At 45.1% G+C, this 12,447-nt stretch overlaps 1 long non-coding RNA gene across 1 annotated transcript in view; it reads right to left on the bottom strand.

Moving 5' to 3' along the window:
• The window catches only part of LOC132499404 (uncharacterized), a 41,051-nt gene extending 30,161 nt beyond the window's left edge, over window positions 1-10,890 (bottom strand). Inside the window, exons 1-2 of the long non-coding RNA XR_009533843.1 lie at window positions 10,697-10,890; window positions 9,452-9,548 (exon numbers count right to left, since the gene is read on the bottom strand). This is a non-coding gene — a long non-coding RNA (uncharacterized LOC132499404). The remainder of the gene's footprint in view (window positions 1-9,451; window positions 9,549-10,696) is intronic.
• Between the last annotated feature and the right edge of the window lie 1,557 nt (window positions 10,891-12,447).

Here is a 12,447-nt window from a genome sequence, read left to right as displayed (position 1 = left end):
AGCAGGGGCATAGCCCCATCCACCAGCAAACAGGCTGCTTTCAGACCCTCTCAATGCACAGCTGCCGCTGGACATGGGCCCAGCAACCAAAAGCCCCAGGACCAGCCTCCACACCTAAGTGGAGAGGCACCAACCCCAGAGTCCCTGGCCCCTCTGAGAAGTGAGCCTGTTCTGGCCTTGGAATCAGCCTCACCGTCAGCAGCTGATCACTGCACAGGGACTCGATGGAGCTTGGACCTACCCAACAGAAAACCTGCTCTAGCAGTGGGATCAGCCTCATACACCAATAGGCACACACCAGCTCCAGGAATACCACAGCCCAGCAGCCTGTGTGACCAGAACACTCATTTGCAGGCCAGAAGCAGCCATGGACTCACTTGGGTCTTGACCCTGCCCATCAGAATGACAACACAAGATTAGGGGTACCCCAGACCCTGCAGATAGCTGTGTCAGGAACAGTGATCCAACACCAACTCTGAGACTCCTGGGCCCTGCAGCCAGAACTCAGGACCTGTGTCTTCCTCCCAGTAGCCAGCATCGCCCCAAGACCAGTGACTGGGCACTAGCCCTGATATCACCTGGACTGCAATTCTACCCATAAGTGAACCAGCACTAGATTTGGTGTCCCCCAGAGTTGTGCAGCCAGCTGCCTTTTGATTTAGCCTCACCAAGAAGCACAGACAGCTTCCATACCAGGCAGAGTCTGGCAAACAAGCACTCTGGGGGCAGCCAAGATTACCTGACCACCAACAGTAGTCAGCCCACCAAGCAGCTCACATAGGGGGTACACTTAGAACATATAGCTCTGGTGACCAGGGGACAGTGGGCTGCTGGGACACATAGGACCTCTCCTACAAAAGGCCACTTCTCCAAGGTTCAGGAAATGTAACGAACCTACTACACACATAACAATAAAAACAGCAAGTTAAGAAAAATGAGGTGACACAGAAACACGACCCAAATGAAGGAACAAGGTAAGAACTCAGGAGGACATCTAAGTGAAGTGGAGACAGCCAGTCTCCTCAACAGAGAGTTCAAGGTAATGACTGTGAAGATGATCAGAGAACTCAGGAGAAGAATGGACGACCAGAGCAAGAAGTTAGAATGTTTGAAAAAAGAGTTAGACAATTAAAGAACAACAAAACAGAGATGAGGACTACAATAACGGAAATGAAAAATACACTAAAAGGAAACTACTGTAGACTAAATGATACAGAGGAATGAATCAGAAAACTGAAGGAGAGAGTACTGGCAATCACTGAAGATGAACTGTAAAACAATAGATTAAAATGAAATGAGGAAAGTTGAACAGACTTGTGAAACAACATCAAGTGTACTAATATTTGCATTACACTGGTCCCAGAAGCAAAAAGGAAAGAGAAAGCAGTGTAGAACATACCTGAAGACATAAGAGCTGAAAACTTCCATAACTTGGGAAAGAAAACAGACATCCAAGTCCAGTAAACACAGCAAGGCCAAAACGGGATCAACCCAAAGAAGACCACACCAAGACCCATTGTAATTAAAATGGCAAAAAAAAATAAAGATAAAAAGACACTATTAAAAGGAGCAAAGGAAAAGCAACAAGTTACAAACATGGGAACTTGCATTAAGTTATCAGCTGGCTTTTCAGGATAACCTCTGCATGCCAGAAGGGAGTGGCATGGTATATTTAAAGTCATGAAAGGGAAAAGCCTATAACCAAAAATACTCTACCCAGCAAGGCTCTCCTTCAGATTTGATGGTGAGATCTAAAGTTTTACAGAGAAGCAAAACTAAAAGAGCTCAGCATCGCCAAACCAGCTTTATGAGAAATCTTAAAGGGGATTTTCTCAGTGAAAAAGAAAAGGCCACGACTGAAACATAAAAATTAGAAAAGGAAACTTACTAAAGGAAAAACCTCATTGGATAAGGCAAATATTCAACAAAGGCAGTAAATCAACCATGTACACAGCTAATAGGAAGGACGAAAGAAAACAGTAATAAAATCATCTATATTCACAATAAGAAGTTAAGGGACACACAAAACAAGTAGATGTAAAATATAAGGTCAAATTCAGTAACTGTGGGGGAGCAGAGTAACAATGCAGGGTTGTTAGTGTCCACGTGAAACTAAGAGCTCAGCAACTGAAATAATCACACACACACACACACACACACACACACAACTGAAAGAAATCCAAACATCATATTAAAGATAGTCCTCACATCACAGACGAATAAAAGGGGAAGAAAGGAACAGTGAAGAAATTAAAGAGGGATTCTAAAAATACCCAAGAGAAATGAAAATGAACACACAGTGATCCAAAATCTATGGGACACAGCCAACGCAGTTCACAGGGGGAAGTTATAGTGATACAAGCTTATTCTTAGGAAACAAGAAAAATATCAAATAAACAACCTAACATTACACCTGAAGGAATTAGAAAAAGAAGAAAAAAACAAAACTCAAAGCTGTCAGAAAGAAAAAAATTAAGAAAACAATACCATATGCAATCACACCAAAAAGAATAAGATACCTAGGAACAAACACACCTAAGCAGGTAAAAGACATGTACTCAGAAATGTATCAGCCATTGGTGAAACAAGTTGAAGGCAACAGAAAAAGATGAGAAAATATAGCAGGTGCATGGACTGGAAGAATTAATACTGTTAAAATAACCATACTACCAAAGACAATCTACAGATTTAATGCAATCCCTATCAGAATACCAAAGCATTTTCATAGAACTTGAAAAAGTAATTTTAAAATTTGTATAGAAACACAAAGACCCCAAATAGCCAAACAATCTTGAGAAAGAACAGAGCTGGAGGCATCAGGCACCTTTACTTCAGATTATACTGCAAAGCGACAGTAATCAAAGAGCATCGGACCGGAGCAAAAACAGACACAAAGATCACTGGAATAGAATAGCGATCCCAGAAATAAGCCCACACACGTATATTTAATTGATTTATGACAAAGCAGGCAATATGGAGAAAGAACTGTCTCTTCAATAAGTGGTACTAGGAAAACTGGTCAGCTACATGGAAAAGAATAAAATTAGAGTATTTTAGCACACCGTATATAAAATTAGCGCAAAACTGAATAAAAACCTAAATGTAGGACCATAAAACCCCGAGAGGAAAATACAGAACATTCTTCAACATAAATGATAGCAACAGTTTTGCGTTCAGTCTACTAAGGCAAATGAAACAAAAGCAAAAATAAACAAATGGGACTTCACTAAACTTAAAAGATTTTGCACAGCAAAGGAAACCAAAGACAAAATGAGAAGACAACCTGCTGAAGGAGAGACAATATTTGCACATGATAAGAGGTTAACACCAAAAAGGTGACCAAGCAAGGGTTCATATCTAAACTACAGAAACAGCACATACAACTCAATATCAGAACTGCACCCAAAATATTTTTTTAAAAAATGAGAAGACCTAAATAGACATTTTTCCAAGGAAAAAATACAGATAGACAGCCAGAATGCACAAAGATGCTAAACATAGCTAATCGGCAATAAAATGCAAATCAAAACTATGAGATATATCACCTCAGTCTTGTCAGAATGGCTGTCATCAAAAAGGTCACAAATAACAAAGGTTAGTGAGGATGTGGAGAAAGGGAAACTCTTGTAAACTCTTGATGTGAATGTGAAGTAGTGCAGCTACTGTGGAAAGAAGAATGGAGGTTCCACAAAAAATTAAAAATAGAACTACCATAATATCCAGCAATTTCCCTCTTGGGTACATCAGAAGAAAACAAAAACACTATTTAAAAAAAAATAACTGCACACCAATGTTCATAACAGTGCTATTTGCCATAGCCAAGATATAGAGTCAAACTAAGTGTTCATCAATAGGTTAGGGGATAAAAAAATGATACTTATGATGACTTCAGCAAAAAATGAAATTTTGCCATTTGCTAGAACATGGATGGACTTGGAGGGTATTATGCTTAGTAAAATAAGCCACAGAGAAAACAAGCCTGGTAGGTTATCACTTACACGTGGCATCTAAAACATTGAATACAACAACAACAACAATGAAACAGACTCACAGATTAAAGAACAGACTAGTGGTTACCAGCAGGGAGAGACAGGGTGGAGCAGCAAAATAGTGGTAGGAGATTCTGAGGAAGAATCCACTATGTATAAAATCAATAATCTACAGTGACATTCTGTATAGCATGGGGAATAGAGCCACTCTTTTATAATAAGTATAAATGGAGAAGAACCTAAACATTTATGAATCACTCTGTTGTACCTCTGAAACTAATATAATAATGTAAATTAACTATAGATCAATAAAATATAAAGTAAGAAACAATAAAGGAGAGACAGATTATTAGATAGAAATCAATTAAATAAACACAAGTTTTGGAAATCAAGGAATTAAAAAACAACATGTAAGACAACATTGGCCTTTAAAGTGTACGATCTATTCATTTAAAAGAAATCATTTAAGTGGTGAAAAATGGTACCCATTCTCACAGTTTTGTATATCTAGGATAAATTATTATCTACAAAAATATGTTACAAATATTCACTCAAAAAGAAAGAGAAAATTTGGATTAACCCATTTTAGTATACAAATTTAATATCAAAGTCTCTATGTAACATTGATGTGAATAAGTTCTGTTAGCCACTTCTAGTTTCTTTGTGATGTAAAATCTTTTAAAGCATAAAAAACAGCCTTTCTACATCATTCCATTAGACATACATAGAAGTTAAAAGAAATGAGAATACAGAAAAATCAACCAGGAAGGTGAATTTACTGAGAAACAGCCATTCGTTCTCCCTCCTCCTTTGCTTTTCCTCCTTTTCCAGGTCTCTTTCGGTTCCAATCAAGAGAAGTCTTGAGAATTCTGAGAATATTTCTTTGAGGGCTTCAAACCACCATACCTATGTCCTCTGCCACAGCTACACACACGGGAACAAAAATAAACCTCTGCTATCTACTCATGTAGGAGAGATTCATGCAAAATAAACTCCTACATGGAGACCAACAGGTGAGTTTTCTACCTGTTCTTTATAATGTCCTTCCATTATAGTAAATCCCACACATTATGAGGCAGAAGGGGTTATGTGAGCTCTTCCTTGAAGTCAAAAACCTTGCATTCATTTCAAGTACCTGGTGATCATAGGGTACAGCCAGGGAAGGTGCCATCACCCTCGGGGGGGGGGGGGCGGTGAATGGGCTTCCGCAACCATGCACCTCCTGATGAACAGATTCTGAAGAAACAAAGGGCGGTCACACCGCAGCCAGCCTGTCAGACTGTCGGGCCACTGGGCAACCCCACCAGTCTGGAAGTGCCCCAACTCTGCCCCCCCGTGAAGCCAGGCAATTTGGGCCAGAGAGTCAGAGGAGACCGGTAATCAACTCCTCCTCTCTGCTCACCTCCTTGGGGTTACAGCAACCCCATCTCCAAACCCAACTCTGATCCTGGAGTGCCAAGGTGGGAGCGCAGGTGGGCTCTGCCGGTGCTTCAGTGCCTTCTGGGAAGCCCCCTAGTTTGAATATGATTTGAGTTTGATCCAGAGAAACCATCAGAACTTCCCACCAGAGATAAATGAGGAGATTCTGGCCTTTATTAGTGCGCACGGTGAACCCGGTTGTCCTGGCTGTACTTGCCAACCCTCCTATTTTACGCACCTATGTTTATCCACCTTCCTCCCTGTGAGTACCTTTGACTAACCCTGAGCTCAGACTCCTGACCTATTACAGTGACTTTTTCAGTCTTTCTTTAAAAATGGACAGGTAGGGTTTCTCTGGTGGCGCAGTGGTTGAGAGTCCGCCTGCAATGCGGGGGACACAGGTTCATGCCCCAGTACGGGAGGATCCTACATGCCGTGGAGCGGCTAGGCCTATGAGCCATGGCCGCTGAGCCTGTGCGTCCGGAGCCTGTGCTCCACGACGAGAGAAACCACAACAGTGAGCGGCCCGCGTACCGCAAAAAAAAAAAAAAGGACAGGTAATAAAATGAATTTAACCTAGAAGCAGCAGCTCAGTAAGGGAAATAAAATCATCAGAAATTATCTAATCACAGCCACAGCCATCCAGGGCCCTGTCTTATCTGCTGGGGCATAAGAATGGGACCTTCCTAAACTTGAAGGGCATCCAATCAGATAAGTTGATTACGCTCACCTCTGGCTCTTGGAGGGACTGCTAGGCAGTCTACCCAGTGTATACTGACTGCAAAACACGGTGATGGTTTTGAAACACCTATGCTCCAGGAAAGATTTTTGCGGTGCATGGGGAAGGTTTCTTTTTGACATCAAGCAAAAAATAAGTCACCAAGCCCTTTGAGCACAGGGCTTCTTAAGAGGGAAGTAGAAGGAAGGAATGGGCAGAAAACATGATCTCCTCGGAAGTGCAGGGCGTTTTTCCAAAAGAGTAGGATTTAGTCTCAGTTTAAGGAGAACACCTTTAAATAGCTGGGACAGCTCCAAACTGCAGTTTAGGGAACGAGTGCTCCAAAAGAACAGTGCTTTACAAGTCCTGGCCAGGCAGCAAGAGGATGAAGAGTTGGTTTTGCATAGTTTTGAACGCAGGAGTAAAGAAACAGGCATCTCTGACTAAAAGGGCCTGAGATCCTATGGCATCAGTGGGTCAGTCAGTTGCAGGGGGCAGGGGGTGTGGGGGGCGATATTTCTCTCTCAACGTCTCCCAGGGCAGCCACCCCTCCCAACCCCACCCCCCTACTCCCTTCACCCTTCCTCCCTCCACTGTCGGGTCCCCAGGGACAGCACTTCTTAAGCTGGAGCGCTCAAGCACCATCTCTGCAGTCTGGATTCTTCCTGGAGCCTGGCAAGTTCTGGGACAGGAAGCCAGGTCTGCAAGGCCGCTGGGGTGCAGTCAGCCCTGGAGGTCTGGAGGGGAAATGGAGCCCTGAAGCCCACCCACGTCCTTGAAGCCGAGGGAGGAACACATCCTTCTAACAGTACTTCTCAGGGGTCAGCATGCTCCCCACCCGACGGTGATCCATACTCACTTGAGGCAACAAGGACTGCCTCTAACTGGCCCCCTCGATTGCGCCTTAAGGGTCCTCGCACATGTGTCATAGCGCAGGCCCTGGATCTCTTTAGTCAGCCTAGGCCAGTGCTGCCGGGGTCCCTCCAGTCCCATCCCCCAGCCCCTCCCTCTGGGACTGTATCTAATAGAAGAAAGAGCACAAAGGAATTGGCTGAATCAAGGGACCTGGGAGCCTGGGTATGAGTTTGAAGACCGGGAACCTAAGGCGCAATTACATATTATCGGAGACTCTTGTGGGGTGTGTGTGGGGACATCAGGAGGCTGAGAGGCTGAGTCGACCTGGTGAGTCCAGCCCCAGGACACCACACAGCCCCGTCCCCCCTTCCCTGCCATCAGACAAGGGGTGCCGCAACTCCAGCCGGGGACTCTGCACTTCCCCCTCCCTGGTTCTCCTCCAGAAGAGCGGGTGGTCCCGCTCTGAGGGCAGCGGCAAGACAACGGACCAAGTCCCCCCGCACTAAGGCGCTACTGGAAGCTCTTCCTGCACAGCAGTGCTGGCTTGGAGCGAACCCGAGAAGCACCAAGTTGGTCTCGTCCTGCAGCGGAGGGACGCAGGGTTTAAGTCAGCTGCCCTGGCTTTAAAGCAATCAGCCCCCCCTTTAAGTCAGGTGACCCGACTTTAAATCACTGTGTGCCCCTCAAGCCTGCAACTTCAAATGTTGGGAACTTCACTTTGATCCCAGCACCTCACATAGCTGAATGCACACTAGTCACCCCCAAGCCTGGCTTAGAGGTAGGATATAAGGTAAGGGGATGGGCGTGCACTCATGGTGATGAGGGTGTACTTCATGTACCAGAAGGGTCTAGGCACTCTGGTGTACAGCTACCAGTGCACGATACAGCAGCTCCCTGGCAAAGCTGGTGAGGCCCAGGGAGAGCAGGCACACCCATGCGTGCAGAGGTTCCAGGACGGGAGCTGGGGCACAGCCAGCCAGGAGGGTGTGAAAGTGGAGGATCTGAGCCTTTTGTGAAAGGCAGACACAGAGGATGGATGAGAAACAAAGACCAGATGAAATATGGATTTGAAAAACACACCCTGCTCTTGAAATTGGGGTGGGGGGGGCACCCCAGACTTGAGACTTCTTACTCCCCAGTACCTAGTGCTTTGGCTTTTGACAATTACTTATAAAATTTACTGATAATATCTAACCCATAGAATACTGCATTTGTAGTTGTATTGCATGTTAATGTTTCTATAGTGGAAAAATCTTTTCTACAAGAAACATGTACACTATCTGAAATCAATTAAAACCCCTCTTTATAAAGTACTATATCGGACTTCCCTGGTGGCGCAGTGGTTAAGAATATGCCTGTCAACGCAGGGGACATGGGTTCGAGCCCTGGTCAGGGAAGATCTCACATGCTGCGGAGCAGCTATGCCCATGCGCCACAACTAGTGAACCTGCAGGCCACAACTACTGAAGCCCGTGGGCCTAGAGCCGGTGTTCCACAACAAGCGCAGCAAGAGAAGCCACTGCAATGAGAAGCCCGCGCACCACAACAAAGAGTAGCCCCCGCTCGCCGCAACTGGAGAAAGCCCGCGCACAGCAACGAAGACCCAACACAGCCAAAAATTAATTAATTAATTAATTATTTTTAAAAAGTACTTATATCCTTCTGTACAACTTCTCTGGGAAGCACAGAGATGGCGTGGGAGAGTGAGAAAGACCAATATTTAGTGCACATCTCTCATGCAGGTGCTCTGCTGGCTCAGATACATTTATCCCCACTTTACAAAGGAGGAAATAAGCTCAGAGAGGTTTAGTAATTTTCCCAAAGCCAAACAGCTATTGAGTGGCAGAACCAAGATCTGAACCAAGTCTGTTGCCTCCAAAGCCTAAGTCCTCATCACAACAAAACTCAATTAATATTTACATTTATCGAATTACATTGCAGCCTGGGGAGTTCTTGGCACAATCCTGAATAAGAGTGAGAAAGAAAGAAATAGCATTGTTCCTACAGTCAACCAAAATTTTTGGAGCAGCGGCTAGATGCCTGGTCCTTTTTGGGGTTCAGCAGTGATCACGACAGGAAAAGTCGTGCTTTCATGAACCATGTAGTGGGGAGGAGAGACGGGTGCAACTTGGGTGAGGGATTTCACCTTGCTGGGCCTCTGTTTGCTCATCTGGAAAATGGGATGGGTGTTCCTCATTTTCTGGGATTGTCCGGCTGCACATTCTCTGATTCCATAAGAAGCATTTGTTTTCCTGTTTCTTTAAAATTCATTCAAGCCATGAGCCGTTGATGCATGTTGTTAGCTGCTCCCCAAATCACTCTTCCCCACCCTTTTCCTGTGATCAGGTCTTTCCCCAAACATGACGCACAATCAGTCAAGTCACAGAACCTAAGGGGCACCCAGCAGAAAAATTCCAACCCTTGCTTCTCAGAAGCTCTGTGGTCTACCTGCCAGGTAAACTTAACTCACCTGGGACAAGGTGGCCATCCCTGGTTTCACATCAACATGATCTCAGGCACAAACCTCCTTTTTTTCCATTTGGTCTTTAAGTTACTTGTTGAAACAACTGTACAAATATGACAAAGGTATAAAATCAGGCATCTTCTGCCCCCAGCGCCTACTAATACATGATGTTCTGCCACTTTAAGGATAAACATAGAACATTTCAACATTCTGCTGCCCTCATCATTTGTCATTTTTGTTGGTATTTCTATTGAATACATCTTTCAATATTTTAACAATGGAACATTTATTTAGGTTGCTTCAGACCCAGCCTTTAGTGATAAGGGGTTTGTTGTTATATTTCTATTATGTTTCCTTTAAAAACCATTATCCTATTTAAATGGGTTAAGTCAATTCTATAGGCATGTATCTTCTGATATTCATGAAGTTAATCCATAGAGGGCAGTAGTACAATTGATCACACTTGAGAACCTCTAGTAGCACAGTTAAGTGTAAATATTATCTATGTGTAAACCAAAGTACATGCCGAGTGAGATTCTCCTACCCTTTTCACTCTGTGCCCCTCAAGCCGGTGAGAAATGGAATATTTCTTGCCATCTCAGTAAACAAAGGATATCACAGTCATCAGCCCTTGCAGCCCTCCAGTGTGAGCCGCGAGCCCTGAGGATCTCAGGATATGCAAATACAGAATGCAGGCCCCAGAGCGCTGAGGTGCATATGAAAGGAAGGAATTCAGTGAGCAGAGACTCTGGCACCTTCGCATAGAAAGAAAAGCGCTGCATTCCTCACGTTGGGAGAGCCGGTTTTCCTTAGTTAACAATCACCTGCTGATGGTCCCCATTACCTGCGCCAGTGCCCTGCCCTGTCCCTTCCCCCGGTCCTTTAGCTCAGGGAGGAAGGAGGGCAGAGGGACTCCGCTGAATAAGGGGCCTGCGAGCCTCGGGAGGAGTTTCTGGCCGCTCTCCCCGCAGTCGGGAGGAGGGGCGCTGACGCTGCAGCCGGACCCTGCGCCTCCCTTGCCCCGTTTCCCCTCAGGATGCTCAGGCCGACCCCTTCCCCACGCCCCCCAGGCCCCGCGAGCCAGGCTGAGGGCAAGGGCGAGAGGAGGGACCGAAGTTCCCCGGAACCAAACGCTGGGGGCCAATTTTTCTACACAGCAGCGGCGGGTGGCAGCGAACCCCTGCCCCTCAGAAGCTGGTCTTGCCCTGCCGCCCGGGCACCTGACCAGGCGGAGGGTCGGCGCCCACTTACCCGGCCCGCCGTCCGCACGACTGTCGCGGCTTCGGCCTCCGGGGCCCCTCCAGAGCCGGCAGCGTCAGTGAGGCCGCCCTCGCCGCGGGCTCCGGGGCAGTTCCGTGAAGGCGGAGGGAAGAGACCCCGAGCCGGGAGCTCCAGCTCTGCGGAAACGCGGGCTCCGTTCTGGGCGCAGCGGGTGGGACCGCTCTGCCCCGAGGCCTTCTGGGAGGGACGGAGGCGCCGGGGGAGGGAGCCGCCAGGAGCGCAGGGCCCCGTCGGGGGTCCTGGAGGGGCGGCCCGGCCTGAGGGCCCCGCCCACTGTGACCGCAGCCCAGGCATTTTTCCTGGAGTCCTACACTACAAAGTTAGAAAGATACACGGTCTATGGTAAATATTCACAAATGATTGTTGCTGCTGTGCTTTCTATCCTATTAAAGGTGTAAAATCCATAAAACACTTTAAGTTCAAAATTAAATATGAATTTTTACCTTTCTAATTATGTCTCTGCTATTCACAATTGTCGTTAATGAATCAGAGACTGTGGCATCACTAGTTAAAAGTGAGCTTGTTAAAAAAATAGAACTCAGGCCCACCGGACCTACTGAATCACAATCTGAACTTTTACAATCTCCCCAGTGTCCTTGTGTACCCATGAATAGTTGAAAGGTACATTTCTACCTCGACACGTCTTTTCTGTCTGAGAAATACACACATTTTATCCAATTTGATATAAATAAAACACTCAAAAATGCATATGCCTGTGTTGAAACCATCATTTTATCATTTCTTTTCCAGATAAGTATAGTCTCTATACTGGTTTTGTGGATCACATGCCACACTCTTTTCTTGTAGTTAGAAATAAGATAGAGAAACTTACTTTGTAAATATATATATATATATATATATATATATATATATATATATATATATATTAGTGGGTAATTGAAGACACTCTTCTAAATTAAAACCAGTTCTCTTAACTTGTTCTTTTCTTCTTGGGTCACATTATGAACTCTTCCCGTGGCCACACGGTATGTGTACTTTTAATTTCAGGGACTGCTGACTTTCCAGGATATGGCCATAGTTTTCTCTCAAGAGGACAGGCAATGCCTGGACCAAGATCAGTGGGAACTATCCAGGTATGTGATGTTAGACAAGTATAGGAACCTGCTCTCCTCGGGTGAGGATACCTTCCTTCCAGAATTCCTTATCCAACCACAGGGCTTAGAGTCCTTCATTTGTAGAATGTCTCCTGGAATCTTCTGCTTCCTACAATAGGGTTCCAGATTGCAACGTTTCAGGAAAGATTGGGAGTTTGTGGGTATAATTTATCTTATTCTTTTAACATTGCAGCCTCCCTCAGCCACATAGCACAGGGAGACCAGCTCGGTGCTTTGTGACCACCTAGAGGAGTGGGATAGGGAGGGTGGGAGGGAGGGAGATGCAAGAGGGAAGAAATATGGGAACATATGCTTATGTATAACTGACTCACTTTGTTATAAAGCAGAAAATAACACATCATTGTAAAGGAATTATACTCCAATAAAGATGTTAAAAAATAATAAAAATAATAAAATAAAATTGCAGCCTCCCTTTTAATATACTTTGTAACTGCTTGGGCTGTGTTTATATGAACTGTGTACTATATGCTTCTGTTACAGTCCTTACAATATTTTATTGTCTTATTTTCTGTAACAATTCTCCATGGATTCTTTGGGCTTAAGGTATACTAAAAGGGAGACTGCGATTCTGGGACTTCTCTGGTG

The sequence above is a fragment of the Mesoplodon densirostris genome, chromosome 11 (assembly GCF_025265405.1).
Source record: "Mesoplodon densirostris isolate mMesDen1 chromosome 11, mMesDen1 primary haplotype, whole genome shotgun sequence".
NCBI lineage: Eukaryota > Metazoa > Chordata > Mammalia > Artiodactyla > Ziphiidae > Mesoplodon > Mesoplodon densirostris.
This window is presented reverse-complemented; position numbering and strand designations above follow the sequence as displayed.